This window comes from Stegodyphus dumicola, chromosome 8 (assembly GCF_044657685.1).
Source record: "Stegodyphus dumicola isolate Sdum_Otavi_A_Nest chromosome 8, ASM4465768v1".
NCBI classification, from domain to species: domain Eukaryota; kingdom Metazoa; phylum Arthropoda; class Arachnida; order Araneae; family Eresidae; genus Stegodyphus; species Stegodyphus dumicola.
Genome location: NC_140775.1, coordinates 23546964 through 23567294, shown reverse-complemented (window position 1 = coordinate 23567294; position 20331 = coordinate 23546964). Strand labels below are relative to the sequence as shown.

The 20331-nt window shown below is 34.2% G+C and overlaps 1 long non-coding RNA gene across 2 annotated transcripts in view; it reads left to right on the top strand.

Annotated features, from left to right (window-relative positions):
* The window catches only part of LOC118198856 (uncharacterized), a 468506-nt gene that overhangs the window by 384179 nt on the left and 63996 nt on the right, over positions 1-20331 (top strand). For both annotated transcript variants that reach the window (XR_015042504.1, XR_015042503.1), the window contains exon 5: positions 8558-8806. This is a non-coding gene — a long non-coding RNA (uncharacterized LOC118198856). The remainder of the gene's footprint in view (positions 1-8557; positions 8807-20331) is intronic.

Below are 20331 nucleotides of genomic sequence, written 5' to 3'. Positions count from 1 at the left end.
GACGCCTTATCTTATTTTTCAACCTTTGAAAAAATAGTATAAAATTTCAGGTAATCAATTTAGTAACCTTTTTCAGGTTTTTCTAAAATCTGTGTGCCAGTCAAATGACTAGTCACGAGACTGCTATGAGTGTAGTGTGTATAACCACAGTTCGTGTATATAAGCTCAGTTTAAGGTGTATAAACCCCTGGCAGTTCATCCCGGATGCATTTGTGGTGACTGAGAGAGTTATCTACCTAGATATTTTCCACGTGTAATGTGAATACTAGTCAATTAACACGAAATTTCTCAACAAAAGAGGCCCAACAGTGGCCAAATGAGTAAAACTGCTGAAAACTTGTAGTTCAACCCGCGTTAATGGCTAATGCGCTGGTTGAATGGATGTTTTCCTGGCACTTCTGTGTAACTCGAATACGAACCAATTTCTCTTTTAAAGTCCTCCACGAAAGCATAACCTCATCTGCTTTGTCATAAATTTAAATCAGGTAGGTAGTTCTCAGCAAGAGAAACCTTCATTACGGCAAACAACCCTCGAGTGCTTTGCAGAATAAATAAATAATTTTTGAGTTGTATACAGATGGAAAAATATCAGAGAAATGACATTTCATTTTCAAAAATGAAATACATCAACCCAATTTTCTTTTCAAAATAATAATTAAAAGAAATCATTTTCTTTTCAGAATTAAATAAATTCAATTTTCATTCATGCCACATTTACCGCGTACAATTACTTTTTCAGCACATTCAAGTATGGACTTAGCAACACTGAACAAAAAAGCCACTAGTTTACATTCATTTAAATGGAAATGCCAAACCTCTTTCATTGTTAATATTTAAAATAAAAGTTGAAGGCTTTCGTATGAACAATGAATTAACTTCGATTTTTTCGAAACAAAATTTGTTGCGCGCAGCGACTGAAAGATGCCAGATGTGAGAACCTACTGCATTCGGTTTCCCCACGTGCTCTTCAAATCACACGTGCGGCGAGGATGAATTCTCATTGCACACGTGTGTCTTCCTTCCAAGGTCAGCACGGTCCTCCCACTAAGTTGCCTTTCTCTCATTCGACCAGACATATTTCTTTTATTGACAGAAGCTAAACATAGCTAGAATCGATACAAGGGTTTGTAACGCGTTATGTAATGACATAAATATTGATTCCCGGTGAACGACGCAATTGCTGCTGCCTCAGCTAATTCTTCATGGGATGAGAGTGAGATTTTGGTATTGCCCTTCATTAACGCGCTTCTGTCCACCTGCATAAACAAGTGAAGTTATATATGGAACGAAGGGGTTTGTTGGGAACGGGTATGAGGTTTGTATCCCATGAATCCCATGATAGTTTTGTATTTTAAAATTCACAAGTATGTCTGTGCACTTTTGCGGTCATTTTAAATGCAACGAAGCCAATGAAAATTATCTTCGTAAATCCGCACTAACAAATGATGTCATTTTACATAAAACATAAAGTGATTACATATAACATAAACATGCATATACGAAAAGGATTGCGCTGCATGATTCCGTATTTTGATGTATGTCTCTGCATTTTATAAATTTTCAAGCTTTTTGTAAATGTACTTGACATGAACTTTTACTTCTTGATAACGCAGCGAAGGAAGTATTGTTATTGCGAAAAATCTGCACCCATCTCGAACCCATTTGAACAATTTTTTTTTTTTTTTTTTTTTTTTTTTTTGCGTGGCATCTGTACATGGGGATAGAATTATAAAGGGCTCTTTTTCCCAAAACGAACTGCAAAATGGATATAAAATGTATTCAGAAGAAAATTTCTCGTGATGTATGTATTGTTTTGTACGTATGTATCTTGCATAACTCAAAAACGAGTAGCTGTGGTACGTTCAAATTTTGAACATGGGAATGCTGTAATATGTAGTTATGCACCTCCTTTTTTAGTTGCAATCGGCCCCAACAAACTTATATAAATATATATATATATGAAAAAATAGCAAGAAAAAGATGCGTAATAGCTACAGGATAGATCGTAGATCCATATTGAAGAGAAAGAATTCTGATTGCGTAGTATGCTAACACGTTGACTTCGTAACATCTAAAAACCTTGGCAGTCGAGGCAGTTTTAATTTCATTTTTATTTGCAATTAACATTTGTGGTCACAATCACTTGGCTCTCTATTCGTGCCTATTCACAGAGCATTTACATTTTTGATATTATTGCGATAACAAGCAAGACAGTGAAATTACATCCTAGCAGGGTAGAGAGCGACGCTGAAGTGCGTAGTTATGTAATATGGAAACACACGAAGAGAAAGGTTTTGGTTGGAGTTAAAAGTTTCAGTTCCCAATTATTACATCATCTGGTCATGCAAAATGGAATGATCTAGAAATGACGCAATCCAGAGACGTTATTACGATTTTTAGAACAGAGAGGGAGATTTAAAGTTTTACCGTTAGTTTAAATTATAATTTTGATTCACATATTTTTTTATCTTACATATATTACATACATTGCCATTCTGTTTCTCGGCTCGGTGAGCTCAGTTTTTTTTATTCTTATATGTTCGGAAATTGTGCAGTTTTTGCTTTAAAAGTGATTGAATTATGTTGTTCTTATATTCTGATTAAAGATTTTATGTCTCTAATTAATCTGCATGCAATTGTTGTAGAATTATTAACAGTTTAAAAGTTGTTTAAATGGTATAAAGCCTAACGAAGCCGCCATTTATTTACATTTGAAACTTTTAGTAGAACAGTAAATTAAGTCAGTTTGTGCAGCAACTTCAATGTCTTTTTGCCGAGTGGAACCAAAAGTAATCTTTCAATCTTGTGCACCGAAAAAAAAAAAAAAAAAAAAATCTGTCTTCTCACCCGTTTTCCTGCTTGTTTTAGCGTGCTCTAATTTTAATTCTAGAAATTGTGTTTTTAACTGTGTTTGGTGTTTTATGATTTCCTGCATTTCACAATTTTTAATGAAGATATTTTCAGTTTTTATGTATTATTGCCTTTTCACAAAGTGAGAAATTAATTAGTTTAATGAGAAATGTATCTCTAATGGAATTCGAGTAAATAAGTTTAAATGAAATGCAGTAAACAATGTGTATAATTAACTTAATAGGCCGTACAAAAAGTCATGTGGTGTACACATCAGATTTTTAAAATAACGCATATCTGATAATCTCTAAAAATGATCATCATTTCTGAAACTAGAATTCAGCATTATCGATAGTCATACTACTAATACAGAAAATAACACCTTTTAGAATTATAGGGTTTGAGTGAATGAATTATTTTAAATCTATGTAACGAATGAGTAACTGCGAGGGGGTGAGAAGAACTAAACATGCTAACTGTTTCAGATAATATAATGCTTCAAATGCAGTATTTTGTCCTCTGTACCGGTCGCCAAACTTGTCGTGTCCTGCCCCGAGAGATTTAGAGAAAAGAAAAAAATCTGGTTGTTTTAATATAATGTCAACATTTTCTTGAAAATTTATTTCTTGAAAAATAAATTATATAAAATTACCTATTAGCTATAATTTTATGTCACATGCCACAAATATTCTGTAAGTCGCAATGCGGCGTTTCACAGAACGGTATTTGCCAAAGGGTATTTGCCCCGTGGAGGACTTTTAAAGAATCTGGCTCGTACCCACGTAGTTACACATGGAGAAAGGGACTTTACCGCTCGCAGCATGGAGGTAAGAAAGGTCTTATTTCCTACCTCCGTGCCTCGCGGCTGGAGGGGGGGGGTTAAGTCTATCTTTTAGTAACTAAAGCACTAGCGTAGTTACTGTTATAATCTGTTGCCTTTAGAATAGTCACTTTGTAGAGACATTGGAATTATTTTGGAAACAGGAGAGATGAAAAATGAGTAAACGCCTTCGCCGAAAATCGAACCACGGACCTCTGAATGCCGGCTCAGTGTGCTGAGAACTACACCACGAAGGCACGCTAGGAAGGAGGGAGAAATACCTTATATACTCCCCCTTTTAAAGGGCGACGGGTTTTTAAGGGACCCAATCGCCAAATCCTGGGTGAGGAGAATCATCATCCAACACCCTTTTATTTCGGGCGCCACAGTAAAGTTCCTCACTGGGTAATTCTAAGTTACTGTTGAAAGTGAAGAATTTTAAGAACTAGTAAGCGAATAATCGCTTGAGTTCGTGTGACAGGAAACAATAAGATGGAAGGGTAAAATAACCCTTTATTATTCAAAATAAGATTTGACAGAACTCCGTCTTGGAGTTGTACAATAAAGCCGACACTTGGGCTCGAACTTAAGAGACTAAGAATTAAACTAAACTAATCTAAACTAAAGAGGTATAGCCGAAGCTATCAAAATTCTAACAGAGTTGGCCCCTTAACGTTAATAGACTGCGAAGCTATCAAGGGCCTAAAGTACGGCCGAGTGTGATAATAGCTTACGAGAGAGTAGCCTAAAAAGGGGCGAACCCGTGCAGCCAGAATACCTGTTATCTCTCTCACTAAGATTGAAGAACTTTGAGGTTAAATACCGCTCTTCCTCATTATGTATTCAGACGTGATTCTAAAACTACGTTCTGGCCGGAAGTGGTAAGTTGAAGTTCAGAATTGATAGGAAAGGAAATTTAACTCAAAATTTAACTGTTAATAAAGTTAACATAATTCTTATAATTTCAAAGCCATTTCTTCCCCATAATTACTTTGATTAACCATTGAGATGGCTACTGAGGAAAAATAGTCGAATCCTTTAATTTGCTAAAACCGTCTAATTTCCTCTGTGCGGAATTGAAACACTTTACGATCATAAATAAGAGATATGACCTTGAAGTATATTTTAAAGGAAAAGACTATAGTGGAATCTGCTGCAAATATCAATGGTTTCCATTTAAGCATCTTCTAGGAAGAAGGCATATTTTATTCAACAGGTAGGCCAGAAAAACCTTTGCAGTGATTCAGCAGTCAGTTATTATCATCCACAAGAAAAATTTAGAAGCACAAATTTCTTCTACGCAAATTGTAATCTCAAGAACCGTTTCACAACTTTTAAGTGTCTTCGAAATGTTATGCAATCTTCCTGCTCTGGAAGAAGAATGTGCTTTAGGACAACTATGCAGCTGTGTAGCCTTTTTCTCAGATTACAGGATATTTGATATCTGCTTTTTACAAGGGATATTTTTTAAATTGCTTGTTTATTTCGAGTATAAATTTGCTCACCTGTAATCACCAACCATATAAGAATCACTTTCGTGAAATCTGACATTCCACGTTCAGTTTCGGAGGTAATAAAAAATAAAGATAGTCATTCTTACTCCTCTTTGTATTTCAGAAAATTACCATTTCTGGAACATGATTGCACAAGATAACTGATTAAACATTAAAGTTATTTATGAAATGTACATAAATGGCATGGTAAGATATCTTCCACGAGCATAAATCGGGAAACATGGTTACATAATAAATCAGGTATGTACGAGTATATCACGTGTTTTGATTTGTTTGATTTGCCTGCTATAATTAAACTGAAGCCAAATTACACAAATGTTGCGTTCTTTAATAGAATTATTATGAAAATAACATTAGACGCAGTTAAATCATTTTAATTTGTTTATCATTAGTTTAACTCAACTGAATGCTTCGAGTACGTAATGTTTTTAAGCAACTGATGGTAGATTCACGGTTTTACTATAAAAAGTAAATGAAGTAAGTTAGGTTTGCAGAATACAATAATTTTGATCTCGTGACATCTTTAGTAAAAATATGTGAAGTTTTAAATTTTATACAGACCTTTTACGAAGATAATTTCGGTACTTACGCATTATCCCGTCGACTGCGAAACTGTTGCCAAACAGCACGATTCATCACCAGTTATGGATAAGCTTGACCTAACAATACGCTCATAACATCTGCGCTTTAGTTTATTGATTCTGGATAAGCCACATTTTGTTTTACAAACAATGATGTAATTTCTCTTGTATGTTTTCCTTCCATTTTGAGAGAAAAAAAAATTAATGTGGGATTTCTTTTCAAAGAACAACAAGCAGTATGTAACAAGTTATGGAAACCTACCCTCAGAAAAAGGATTCATTAATGGACACGATATCAGCTGAATATGGCCAATCTTCGACAGAATAACAAGCAGTAGATTAAGATTTTCAAAATTATAGACTCTTACCGTCAAAAAAAGGGTACATTAATGGACACGGTGCCAGCTGAATATAACCGATCTTCGACAGAACAACATGCAGTAAATTAAGATTTTCAAAGTTATGGAATCCTACCCTAAAAATAGGGTGCATTAATGGACACGATGTGGTCAGCTAAATATAGCCGACAAAATAGTAACAGACTAGAGCAATAATTTGCGGGAAGTTAGCACTTACAGCATCAGAACTTAAACTGCGCCGGAGCCTGGCTCTGGTACATACTTCTCAGTTTTTGACATAAATCATAATTTTAGTTGGAGCGGAAAAGGGCTTCGGCATTCCTTTAATGTACGTGAGTTCATTAAAGTACGTATATTTTTTCCAATAGGATGGCCTGACTTAACAATGTCGAATCAATCCTTAACACCGTATATTCAAGAATGGGCAGTCTCTGATGAACATAGTCTTTCAGATCATAAATATATAACCTTCCAAATCGCACAAGTTTCATCTACAAGTTATCAAAAGATATAAGTCTCCTGGCAAGAAAATTCAAATATTTACAGAGAGTATACGTGGAAACCTCTCCAGTATGGTACCACACTTCAATCATGTGAAACAACAGAGGACCTTAATAACTTTACAAATAGCCTCTTACAAACTTATGAAGATACTTGCAAAGCATATCTTCCACAACGTCATACCAAAAAGTTACAAGCCATTAACTGGTGGAACAAAGATTTATGTATCCAACAAGTTAAATGTTGATCCCTCCATCGAAAACTTAACCTCTGTCAAACATAATATTTTCATGTAATCATTCCAAATTATGTATTTACGAATTATGTATTATGATTATTATTATGTATTATGTAATTTATGTATTCAATCAATAAATGGCTGGTATCACGTAGTGGGGAGACGGCGCTAAACCAATTAACCAAATGGTAAAGGTGTGGTGTCCGTCTTCCCCGTTCCTAATCCTAATCCTAATGTGCGTGAACTTTCAGCAGTCAAATTTTATTTTAATAATAAATATTGCTACGAAATGTGCAGGCGCGGTAAGATGGCTTCCCCGCAAAGCAGTTTCAGGGTTGCCATAAAATGGCAAGGGAAGGCAGGGTTGCCACATTTGACGAAAAATCTCCCATTTGGCAACAAAATTGGCGATGTACCATGGAGGGTTGGAGAGCCTTCTGGAACGAATTCTTACCGGTTTAGCCCAGAATGTTCCCGAACACAAGCCGAAAGCTATATAAACCCTGCTGGTCCGCAGTCAGTCAGTGTGTATGTGCCTCGCCTAGCGAGCTGATAGTCAGTCATTGAGCGAGGGTCTCGAAGTCTAGCGCCGAGTTGGTCGTCGAGTGCATCGAAAGAGTCTTTTAGTGCATCGTCGAGTTTTGTCTTAGGCTGTGCTGAGTCGAGAGCTATACTCTTGTGTATCGTCGAGTGCATCGCGTGAAGAGTCTCGAGAGTACGTAGAGTTCCGAGAACGACCAAACAAAGTCGGAAGCTGTACTCTGGTGCTTTGCAGTGAAGCTATCTCCACCGTTATTGCCTGACAGTGTGAAGGCTGTGTCGCTGATTGCTCCAGTGTGTTTACAGTAGATTTTCGACGACTGTAAAAAGTGTTATTGGAGCTGTCCCGATTAATATTGGCTAAATAAAGTGTGTTTCGATACTTCATCAAGTGTCGTCGTTATTCACTTCAAATCTACAAACCCCGTACGAACGTGAAGGAAGAAAATAATGTAACAACTGGTGTCAGGAAGAGAAAAACGTAACATTATTTATATGCCTTAAAAATCGATTCTAACTTCTCAATGCTAGCCTGTCTTTTCCTCGGACTCAAGCCTTGGACAGAAGTTGAGACTTTTAAGGAAAGAAAAGTCTCCTCCCACACTTCAAAGGTTTTTCTCCAGGATGTGCAATGAATTTATGACAGCGGAACAGAGGAGTCTTACGTTTATTCCCACGTTGTTATCAAATTGTATTCAGGGAAAATTTCTGCTTGACAGCTAAAATTATATCGATAGGGCATCGCGATAAGAAAAGTCTTGGACGCTTCCCTCTTTATTTTCAAAGCTACACTTTCCTGTTAAAATTTCCTTCCATATCTTCATACCGTTTCTAAATTCTCACTATTTTTAGTGAATCTTCAAACGTTTTATCTTTTTTCATTGGCGGGCTGCAAAAAGAGAATGGTTTTGTATCTGTCATCCCTTGAAATAGTACATTAATCATATAATCAGCTGTTTCTTAGCTTTGGAATTTTAATTCCAGCTGGAGCTCCAAATGAAACAAGGTCCGATATTTTTTTTTATTATTTATTTAGCTGTTTAAAATCAATTTTATAATTTATGATATTTCTCTTTGTCTCATTTAAAATTTAATTATTTATTTATCTTAATTTTTTGTTATTTTATTTATTTATTTTCCTTTTCGTTCCTCAGTCTTCCGTACGGCTCCTGCACTTCTCAATTTTAGAAATTAAGCCCTGAGAAGCTTTCTAAACTGAGCTTCAGATAAAAAAACGGAGAGCCTAACAAAATAGTAGAAATCGACGAAGCGGGTCGAATACTGATTGTTTATTAAGAGGTGTCATTTCCTTCAGAATGCTACAGGAACAACTGGCACAGCTTTTCGCGGCATCTTCGCCAGGGCTCAATGGTAGCCAATTTTCACAGTCGACTAGATAATACGTAAGTATTAGAAATTATTTCAAATTATTACTGTTTTGCTGGCTATGTTCAGTTAACCATTAATACACACTATAGGTAGGATCCCATTACTTTGGAAATAATGCATTGCCTGTCAATCATAGTAGAAGTCAATTCGTAAAATTAAATCATTTTTCTTTCAAAATGCAAGAACAATACAATAATAACAATTAATTTATATCTTTGTTCATAAAGACAAAAAGTGGTTTATTGAGAATTAGTCGAGGTTACATCAAGCGAAAGCGCAGTTATTAAGAGTGTGTTGTTGCATCAAGCTTACCCATAACTGGCACTAAATCGCACTGTTTGGCGACTATTTCACTGTCGGCAGGGTGATACGTAAGTACCAAAAAACTTTCATACTATAAATGCTAACAGTTTTATGCCGGAACATCACTAGGTAAATGTAATTTTGTTTGCTTTGTGAACCAGAATAGCAGATTAAAATTTAATTGCATAGTTGTGCCCAGGCATAAAAGTGCCCCCACAACTTTATGGAGACTATTTTTTAAGAGTTAGAAATTCACATTTAAAAAATTACATTTGTCTTCGAATATTAGTCGATTCGTATCCAAATCACCGATATAATCAGTCACAGTTTAGGTATAGTATAATTAGAGATTTACAAGGAAGGTTTTCCAATTTTAAACTCTCAGTTTTTCTGAAAATAAATGTACGAATCCATTTATCTGGCAATGTGTAATAACAAAAAATAGCGGTTAATATTGTGCAAATTCGCATTTCAGAAATTGTAAAAAGTAATTATATTTGGCAAATTTTAAAATTTATATTTCGAAAATTCGGTAAGTAGGCTAGCTAATCGATTCACACAACGAAAACATAAGATTATGAATGAAGAGCTAAGAAAGGAAAGATACATATTTTGATTATCAATAGACTATAATTTAAAATCTAAAGCTCAACAGAACCGACAAGAATTATTTTTTTTTAAATTTAGGTCAGAACAACAACAACAACAAAAAAAAAAAAAAAAAAAAAAAAAAAAAAAAAAAAGTTCTGAAAATCGTTTTACAGTGGAACGATGCCTGACAGTGTACTAGTTTTAGCGCATTAGAAACAATATACTTCATAATAAATTCGCTGAATGCGGATTGGATGCATAGCAGAGATTAAGCACAATAAAACAAAGGCAGCAATAAGCTGATTTACACCAACTGCAATTATTATAAGTTTAAAAAATGTACAGCTATTGGAAGCTGAGTGGAAACCTGCAGAATGTTGTAGGTAATTCGACGTAACTTTCAAATTAAGATGAAAGGATTAGTTGCATGGCAAATTTCGAGGTTTTTCCCATGAATATGAGTCATTTCGCTTTTCCTGCAAAATTTCCATCCCTCTAAATTTATTTTAGGGGCAAGCTATATATATATATATATTTTCGTTTTACATACGCCGGAATTTTACTTTTTTTACTTCCTTGTACGATATAAAAGAAGTACGGTAATCGCAAAAAATTTGGGATATCATATTGTTGCGTTTTTCTTTTTCTGACACCAGTTCGTACGGGGTTCGTGTGGATTTGGAGTGAATAACGACAACACTTGATGAAGTATCGGAACACACTTTATTGGCTGGTATTAATCAGGACAGCTCCAAAATTTCGTTTACAGTCGTCGAATTTTTATAAAACCGCTGACATGATCAGCGACACAGCTTTCACACTGTCAGGCAATAGCGGTGGAGACAGCTTCCTGCAAAGCATCAGAGTACAGCTCCCAACTCTGCTTGGTCATTCTCGGAACTCCACTTACTCTCGAGACTCTCCACGTTACAACTCGCGACGCATCCGACGACACACGAGCACAGCTCCCGACTCTTCGGTTCAGTCGTTCCCAGAGCTCAACACGCTCTCTCGACGATGCACTAACCGCGATACACTAACAGACTCCTTCGGTGCACTCGACGACCCACTCGGCACTCGCTGCCCGGCTGTCTACTCGATCGACTCCTCAGGGATTGACTCGCAAAACGAGACACCAACTCGATACTAACTATCTCGCACTTTACGAGGCACTCTCACTCGCCTTTTCGGCGAGGCACACACACTCGATGAGAGATAAACACTAACTGACTGGAGACCAGCAGGATTTATATAGCTTTCGGCTTGTGTTCCAGAACATACTGGGCTAAACCGGTAAGAATTCGTTCCAGAAGGTTCTCAAACCGTCCATGGTCACCAAATGGCCAAATTTTGTCGCCAAATGTCACCAAATGGGCGATTTCTCGCCAAATATGGCAACCCTAAAACTGCTTTGAAGGGAAGCCATCTCACCCCGCCTTGACATTTCGTAACAATATTTTAACGAAACAGTTCATTTTGACCTCTGTCATTTGAATGATTTTTTTCTTCCGTGATGTATGTACGTATGCACAGAATAAAGGACTCTTTCTTTTTCCAAAGCGAATTGTAAAATGGATTTAAAATGGATTCATAAGTGAGATTTTTTCGTGATGTCTGTACGTACGTATGTATGTATGTATCTCACATAATTCAAAAACCAGTAGTCTCAGAATGTTCAAACTTTATATATGAGACTTTCTATAACATATACTTGTGCACCTGCCATTTTTTGTTGTTATACGCCGCACGAAACATATACATATAATACATACCCCCCCCTCTTACCCAGCTCGGTTAGCTCTGTTTTTTTTTTTATTCTTACATGTTGGTAAATTGTGCAGTTTTTGCTTTAAAAGTGATTGAATTATGTTGATCTTATGTTTCGGTTAAGATTTTTACGGCGTTAGTTAATTTGCATGCAATGGTTCCAGAATTATTAGCAATGTAAATGTGTAAGTGGCGCTGGGTCTAACGTGGCAGTTATTTGTTTACCTTTAAAACTCTTAGTAACATAGTCAATTTAGTAAGTTGGGGCACCACCTTAAGTGTCTTTTTGCACAATGGAAACGTAAGTTTACTTAAAATTTTTTACACACCGAAAAAAATTGTTTTGTGTAACTGTTTCTGTATTTTACAGTTTTTAACAAATGCGTTTTGTGTTTTTTGTGAGAACTGAATTGGTTGAATGAAAAATATACCTCTAACGAAATTCGAAGGAATAAAACTTAAATGAAGTGCCAAAAAAAAATGTCTATAATTTAATAGGCCGTACAAGGAAGTAATGTGTCCTCATCAGATTTTTTTTTTTATTTTTTTATTTTTTTTTATTTTTATTTTTTTTTTTTTACCTCGTGATATATGATTAAGGATTATGATGATATATGTGATTAAGGTTTTTATGAGATTCATTTCATAATGAATTTGATAAAAATTTTAATCACACCTTAATCGCTTAAGTGATTAAACCTTAGTCACTTACTCTAATGGTTAAATATGTAATAATTAACTTTCTAATGTGTTATAGGATTTATTTTCAGAGTCAGTCTTTTCATTTAACAAGGAAAAGCTTCCTCCTCTTCCTTTACCAACCCTAATTACCATTCGGACTGTCATATTCATTTCAAATCTCAGAAATAAGATTTTTTAGTCTAACATTATTTTGGGAAAAATTTTCTTAATTTTAAATTTCTGACTGATTTTATTTTGGGAAAAATTTTCTTAATTTTAAATCCTGAAGCAATATCCAGTCCACACTGTATGCATTTATATCTCTATACTGTATGCATTTATACACTGTATGCATTTATATCTCTAAGATATATTTAGAATTAAAAGTTTAATCCAATATCTAATAAAATTTTAGATTTTGGCAATCAGTTGGGCTGCAAATTAAAATAATGTTCAACTTGAAAAAAAAAATCGAAAATAATAACAGCAGTTTGCATTTAAATAAATGGTACTTAAGTATTATTCCGTCGACCATTGGTGGAAATTTCGACAACGGTCACCAGTCATTACTGCGGAATTCTAAAGGAAGTGAGTCATCCATAATTGGCGCTAAGTCGATCTACTTGGCCAATCGACGAGATAATATGTAAGTACCAAATAAATATATAAGGGGCGATCAAAATTTTCCATTCGAAGACTGTAGAATGGCTGGTGAGTCATCTGGGTTTAGGAAATTAAACTTTGTGATCAGGTTTAAGACCACACTTGCATGTATGTTGCACGTATACGTATAGTGAAAGCTATCTTATGGATATTCATTCATTATTTAGTTAGTTTTTGTGGCTTATGTGCGATTTATTTCAAAGTGTTTTGAAGAATTGAATGAGCGACTAATATCTGGCTTCTCTTCCAAGCTGCCTGGCATTTTTCTCATGTGCTTCTAAGCCATAGTGTTCAGAACATCCAGCTAGTTTACTGGATATCTGGTCTAAAGTTACACTATGGGCAACACATCATGAACTTTCTCTATCTCAAACTTCTCTGCTCTTCTTAATTCATTTCTATCTAATTCCATAAATTTATATTAAAAATACAAAAATATTTTAGCAAATTATATTTTTATTCAAATAAACAGTTCGGAAAATATTTTATCTCATCACAAAGAATCACGGATGAACAACTTTTGATAGATCCTGTTTTGCTTTACATAAAACTAGAAAGCTTATAAGGAATTTCTTACGTGTGGTTATTAATCAATAAAATAGATGAAGAATGAAATGCAAAACACACTTAAATGAAACCGTTAAAGTAATTTCCATCATATTACTTTCTAAATAGTAATTAAGTAGCATTCATATTCATAAATGCACCCAGAATTCATTCTGCTGTGACGCAAAGAAAACCCAGACAACGATTCCTGTTGAATGTAAGGATAATTAATCATCATATCTACCTCTCGTGATTTTCATATTTAATTTTTGATTGGTTATTATTTTACAAAGAGGCTAAAAAATTCTCGCGCGTTGAAATGCGTCGCTAACGCACATCTAAAATAAAGTGAAGTAATATTAAGAATACTTCTTATCCGGTAAAGTAAAGGGGGTGTAGTCCGCTCGTCTAGACGCTGTAAGCGCGCCCTGTGCCGCTTAAAAAGTAATTACGGTCTACTTTTCTTTGTTTTCAAAGTCAGGGAATTCAGGTGTCACGAGAATGATTGATGACTTTTTAAAAGCTATCTTTAGGATACTCTAGCAAGAAACTGTGTATTACATTGTAACAAACTTAATGTAAAAGGCTATAGAACTTCGTTGAATATGCAAGTATAGTAGGAAAAAATGGTTACTATGTGATACAATGGCATTCCTTGTCTTGGAAATCTCTCGCCTTTTACTTTTTATTTTGTATCTTTAATGGTTTCGCTACTTTAACAGCTTCAAGGAGGGAAAAAAAAAGACCAAACTGCCAAGTTGCTATTTGATGGGTTTTTAATCGACTCAGAATAAGAGAGAACTTTACCATAAAATGATACTTATCAGTTTACTCATTTATCATCCGAAGATTTGATCGTGGTTTTAATTCGTGGTTGCAGGTTAAAAGACTGAATTCAAAATGCTCTCGACTTGGAGAGTATGATGAGAATTAGGAAAATAAATTACTGAATGTGATAGATCATGGAATAAAATTAAAAATTCTGAATAAATGCGATTTAAATTACTAGGGAAGTTGAATTATTAAGGGAATAAGTGATTCGTATACTTTTATAAATTTTTTAAGGTTTTAATCTTTTTAAAATTCAAGAATAATCTGCGGGAAACCATTAGGAAGAAATGTTTAGCGTCATTGTAATCTCGAACCAGAATGATTTGAGGAAAAAGATGAAAAGGAATTTTTAGATATACTTAAAAGGGGGGAAAATGAATGAAATAAAATAAAGCGTAGGCATGAGTAAAATAAATAAAACCTAAAAAAAAAAAATAATAATAATAAATAAGAAATAAAATTTACAGAAATAAAAAACAAAAATCTCTCTAGATAAAAATGAATGTTTGTTTATTTGTTTGGTAGTCTTTTGGACAAATCAACAGTTTAATTCCGATCTTTATTCTTCCGACATTCCAGCCCATGGTGTCCGCACTATTTATGTACATATATTTTACGCTAATTTAACGAACTTTTGCTCAGCGATTCAAAAGCTTTGAGTTGCCAGTCTGGAAAACGTAAGATATATATGTTTGAAATTTAATCAAAAAACCCGGAGATATAACAAAATTGTATTGCACCCAGGAAAACGCAATTATGTTAATTTGTCTCGAATTTAATAAACAAACTCAGCTATTTAAGAGTAAAGTGCTGCCACTGCCCAAATTAAAATATTTCAAAGTGTGTTCTTGTTCAGCAAAGTGTAAAATATTTCAATTTAACGCATTAACACGCGTGTAATTGTATCACATGCATCTTCTTTGCTTTTTGAAAGGGAATTTGTAATATTCGTCACAAAGCATTACTTTCGCTGCGAAATGAATTATACCCCTGAAACGAAAATCGATTGCTCGAAGTACACCTCAAGCAAGAAAGAAAAAGGCATCACGGGCTTCAGAAACAAACACGTAACGGAAAGCAAGAGTAAAACTCGTTCGAGTACGCACTACTCAAACCCGTTCGTATGAAACAGCCGAGCAACGGGAAGCTAGACTGGGAAATGTTCGAGTACGCACTGCGCAAGCCCCTTCATCTGAAACAGACGAGCAACAGGAAGCAAGACTGGAAAACGATCGAGTACGCAGTGCTCGATCCAGACGAACACTGTACACTAATTTAAATCTGTGTGCATTCCATTACGATGCTAATACGATCACAGTGTTCATTCAAGTGTGGTCGTTGGAAAGATGGATAAAGTATGCATGTATTGCAGAGTTCTCAAATTCAAGATTGAAGCATCAGCAATGTGCTGCGCGGGTGGAAAAGTGAAATTTCCGGGACCAGACGGAGATAAAAAAATACTCTGTATCCAAAAGCACTTCAATAAACAGAATTAAAAGACAGATACTTTCTTTCCTTTAAATAATATTGCAAGGCATGCCGAGTAACAGCTTGTAAATAAATAAAATTAAAATTAAAAATAAAATTTGAAGATATGTAAAATAAAAATAATTAAATTAAATTAAAATCTTGAAAATCGAAAGGGGCAGGGGTGAAAACTTACATAATAAGAATTCAAGGGGAAATGTCTCTTCAGCGTAATAAAACTTATTCCTGTGTTTTATTATGGTTAAGAATCTAGAGAGATTTGTCTTGCTTTGCTTAGAAGACTCATAATCAGGTAACTCTGCGTTAGGAATACTTAACTCCGATAAAATTATATGGCCTTCATCGTTCTATTGCCCACAGCGGCCGAACGGTAAACTCGTTAAACGCTGGTAGTTCGGTCCGGAATTCGAATTCCGGTGAACGGGATGGTTGCCCGTTGCTCTTAGGTAGGTTGCCTCCAAGTGCTTTCCCATAATAAAATAAGCCAAACCAAATCACTGTTCTAGCCCTTTTTCTATCCATGTTTTCATCATACATTTTTCCACCCTTAAACACGAGAAATAATTTAAATGAGGCCAGATGCTGCTCCTGATTTTTTAGTTGAAAATTGCAAAAAAAAATCTGCAAAAAGGGAAAAATACAGAAAGCTTTCAATCTAAAATATCCAGAAAATTAGCTATATCCGAATATTTTCTAAATGTTCATACATTTGGAAGTTACAAAAGAACATTAAGGCTACAGGAAATTGGATAGATGGAACTAAAAAGTTATTTCATTATATCCGGGGGCTCGTAATAAGCTGCATTCGCTGTAGCGGTGTTTGACTGCAATTCAATTGCGAAAACGATGTAGGATAAATAATTTTGAAAATAATATTTTTAATTTAATCCTAAATTAGACGACTTTTGAGGATATGTAGCTTGATTTATAGGACAGTTTTAAATTAATCGTATATAATATACTATATCCGGATTTTGTGCCGCTCAGTGTAAGTGACCGAAACGCCGTCGTATGGACCTCCGACCTAAGGTTCTATACCAATCAGAGTTATGTCCATGCGACGGAAAAGAATCTACCATCCACTGCTGGCGGCATTATGCTAAATTGACAATGTCATCTATACAATATTGTTACATAATAATCCGTATAAAAAATAAATATACAATCAATTAATCATTACATTGTCATCGATAGGATCTATATTGTGGAGAGTGGAACTTATATATTAACCAGTTTCTAAACCTATGTCTTTTTCAATACGCCATAACTTCATGTTCTTATCAGTTACACACCTAATGATACGTGTCCGTATTTTTGTTGCAGTTATCCACAGGCCTACTCTGTGCCTACTCTCACATCAGTTCAGGCAGTTGGTTGTTCCATAGCCCAAAGTATATGATGTTGTGTAGACTATTCTATGTTCATATAAACTGGATTCTAAATTAACTTTTGATAAATTCGGAGTACACTTTTGTTAAGTTCATTGTTCATGTAAATACTATTTGTCCACTTCGATACATCCTTAACACCTAGTTTGCACACCTCATTATGTGTGTCCATAGCAATTTGCAGACTGTGTCGCAGTTATCCACAAAGCAATCCCGAAATTGCAGTTGGGAAGTTCATTGTAATATGTACACTATTTTACTATTATCCGCAGAAGCAAATATTTTGTAAATAATAACTTGGCTCCTAGATGATTAAAAAAAAAAAAAAAAAAAGAAGGAAAGGAAACTAATTCTTAAATTTTTTCAATACAATTCTAAATTGTACAAAACTAAAGATTTATTATACAATACCAGTCTATACAAATATACTGGTATTCCAGCAATATAAAGCACATATTCTAAAAAATGCTATTATTTATTCCATTACATGTATTTAATTATGTTTATGAAAAGGCTTCAATAATATACAATTCCTTCAAGTAGTTAAAACGTCTACTGGAAAACAGGAACTAATTCCCAATTATAATAGACCTAAAATACATAATTATTCAGTACATATTATTTATCAATCATCATACCATAAAAATACACGTTTCAAATGCTGCAACTAATTTTTCATTATAGTTAGAATATTTACCAGTCAATCATACTACAAATTTACATGTTTAAAAAAACTGCAATTAATTTTTCATTGCAGTTAAAATAATAAATTTTTACTATACGATTATAAATAGCACAATTAAACAATTTCAATTTATACAAATCGACAGGTCTACAATATAAGAGCACATATTCAAATACAGCTAATCATTCTTGTACAATGGCTATAATAGTGCCCGATTTCTTCAAATAAATAAAAACATCTACAGAAAAACAGGAACCAATTCCCAATTGTAACAAACATGAAGTACAAAAAATTATTCAGTACATATTATATACCAATCAATTATACCATATAATTGCACATGTTTCAAATGCTGCAACTGATTTTTCATTACAGTTAGTATATTCCAATTTGCCAGCTAATAAAATGAATCAGCTCTAAGTTGAATTGGCTGTAATAGTTCACAATGCTTAAAATAGTTAAGAACATCTACTGGAAAACAGGAACTTATACCCAATTGTGATGGACATGATACACAGAAGTTATTCTGTACAAGGCTGTTATAATTCCAGATCCTATAAAAAGCTACAAAACATCCTCAGATGTTTATTCTTATGTGCAAATACAAAACACTAAACTCTCTGTCAAATATAGAAAATACATTTACCAAATCTATCAAAACTCAATAGACCTAAATACTTCATACATTTAATTATAACTCTAATAACAAGGAAGCATTATAACCGACAAAATAATTAGATACAGTTCTAAACTCCTGTTCTTACTTAAAATGCACATATTCCAATAACTGTAATGAACTCTTTATCACAGTCAGAATAATATTCCAGTTCACCAGCAAACAATAATTTTAATTGACTTATAATAATGCAAAAATATATGATACTAACAAAATGGCAAAAATAATAATATAAAGAACAAAATAACAATTATAAAATAACAAAAATATTCATAATTAAGGCTATAATATTAATATACAAAGAGACATTTCCCAAATGCCTCAATAAGTTATATAATGCCCACATAACTTATTCTCATGTGGAAGTGCAGAGCACATCCAGTACTTAATAGTCCTAAATACTCTATGCATTGAAGTTAAATACACAATTATAATTACAACATGTCAAATGGAAAAAAAAAATTAAAAGGCTACCCATACCCTGACTGCAGTAGCGATGGACCAGGGTTCGAATCCCGGAGAAGGCATGGTTGTAACTGTCTGTCCCATCATAGGAGGCAAAGGTGGCCCCCTATTAGGTGCTTCTATAATGAAATGGTCACCACTTTCGGCTCTTGTAGTGATGCAAGGCTAATTAATGTCTATTAGATAAAAAAAAAAAAAAAAAACCCCGGCCATTAAAAAAAAAAAAAAAAAAATCTGGATTTTCAATTTTGGCTGAATTTTTTAACCAAAATCTTACTTCTTGGCTTACGTCGGAAATACATGTTAACTTCAGAATAAACATTCTGAAGTGTTAGTTGAATACTTTCAAGTAATCAGGCTTACGTAAGGGCATTTGTTTTAAACATAGAGGATTTATACTTTTTTAAATACAGTGAATAAAAGTAGTAAATTTGTTTTAAATAGTAGAATAGCCACAATATCACTTCTGCGAAACTGTTCGCAGTGCATGCAATCTTTTTCTCCTTGTCATTTAATGTTGAATTTTCTCGTTTCGAACAATATGGTTTTTTCATGACACGTGTTTCCCTATATCTATCAGGAGGGAGTCAAATTAATACTGCATTCTCAGTGACACCTTAATGATATCTCTTAATAAAGTCCATTTTCTTGTCATCCTTATTTTTCCTTAGCGATAAAAGCTATCAAAGTTGAATCATTTGATAGAAGCAATCTGTTTATAAAAAAGACAGTCAAATTTATTCCCAGCTTTAAGTCCTTGAACACTTCTTAAAACTGTTTAAATTTATTCTTCTGTAGCTAATCTCTGATATGTTCAACAAGTTTCTTATGTACTTTTTATTTATTATTTTTTTTTACGGTCAGATATTTATCTAACGAAAATCATTATTTAATTCTAAGGAAGGATAGTACTGCGACGATAGCTTGATAAAATTTATTTTCCAAAAGAAACGTTCTGGAATTTTTCATAAAAGTACTCGTACAGGTCTTCTCAGTATGACAGAACACAATCAGTGGACTGCCACTTCAGACTACTAAGAACGTTAAAGACAAGAAAATGTAAAAACCTTTAATGCCTAAGCTCGCACAGTGATCTATCAATACTCTCAAACTCAGTACTACTTCCGGTCTTATGTTTTCCCCTCGTCCGTCGAGAAATTTCCAGTACTTTCGATTTCTCGAAATTGCTAGAAGGAACATACAGTTACATAGGCATAGAACCCAAATGTCGCCAAATGATCGCCAAGTTTTGCAACTTTTTGGCGATTTTTCAGTCGTTAAAACCATCGCCAGTTTGGCGCTAATTCGCCCCATTTGCCTGTTAAATAAATAGACTTACCCCTGTAACCCTGTTTTTCCGGCATTGCTTCGCATTCTTGAGGGTTTTCATGTTACATTACACAAAAGATACTACAATTTACATATAATTTCACTAAAATTAGTTACATATATACA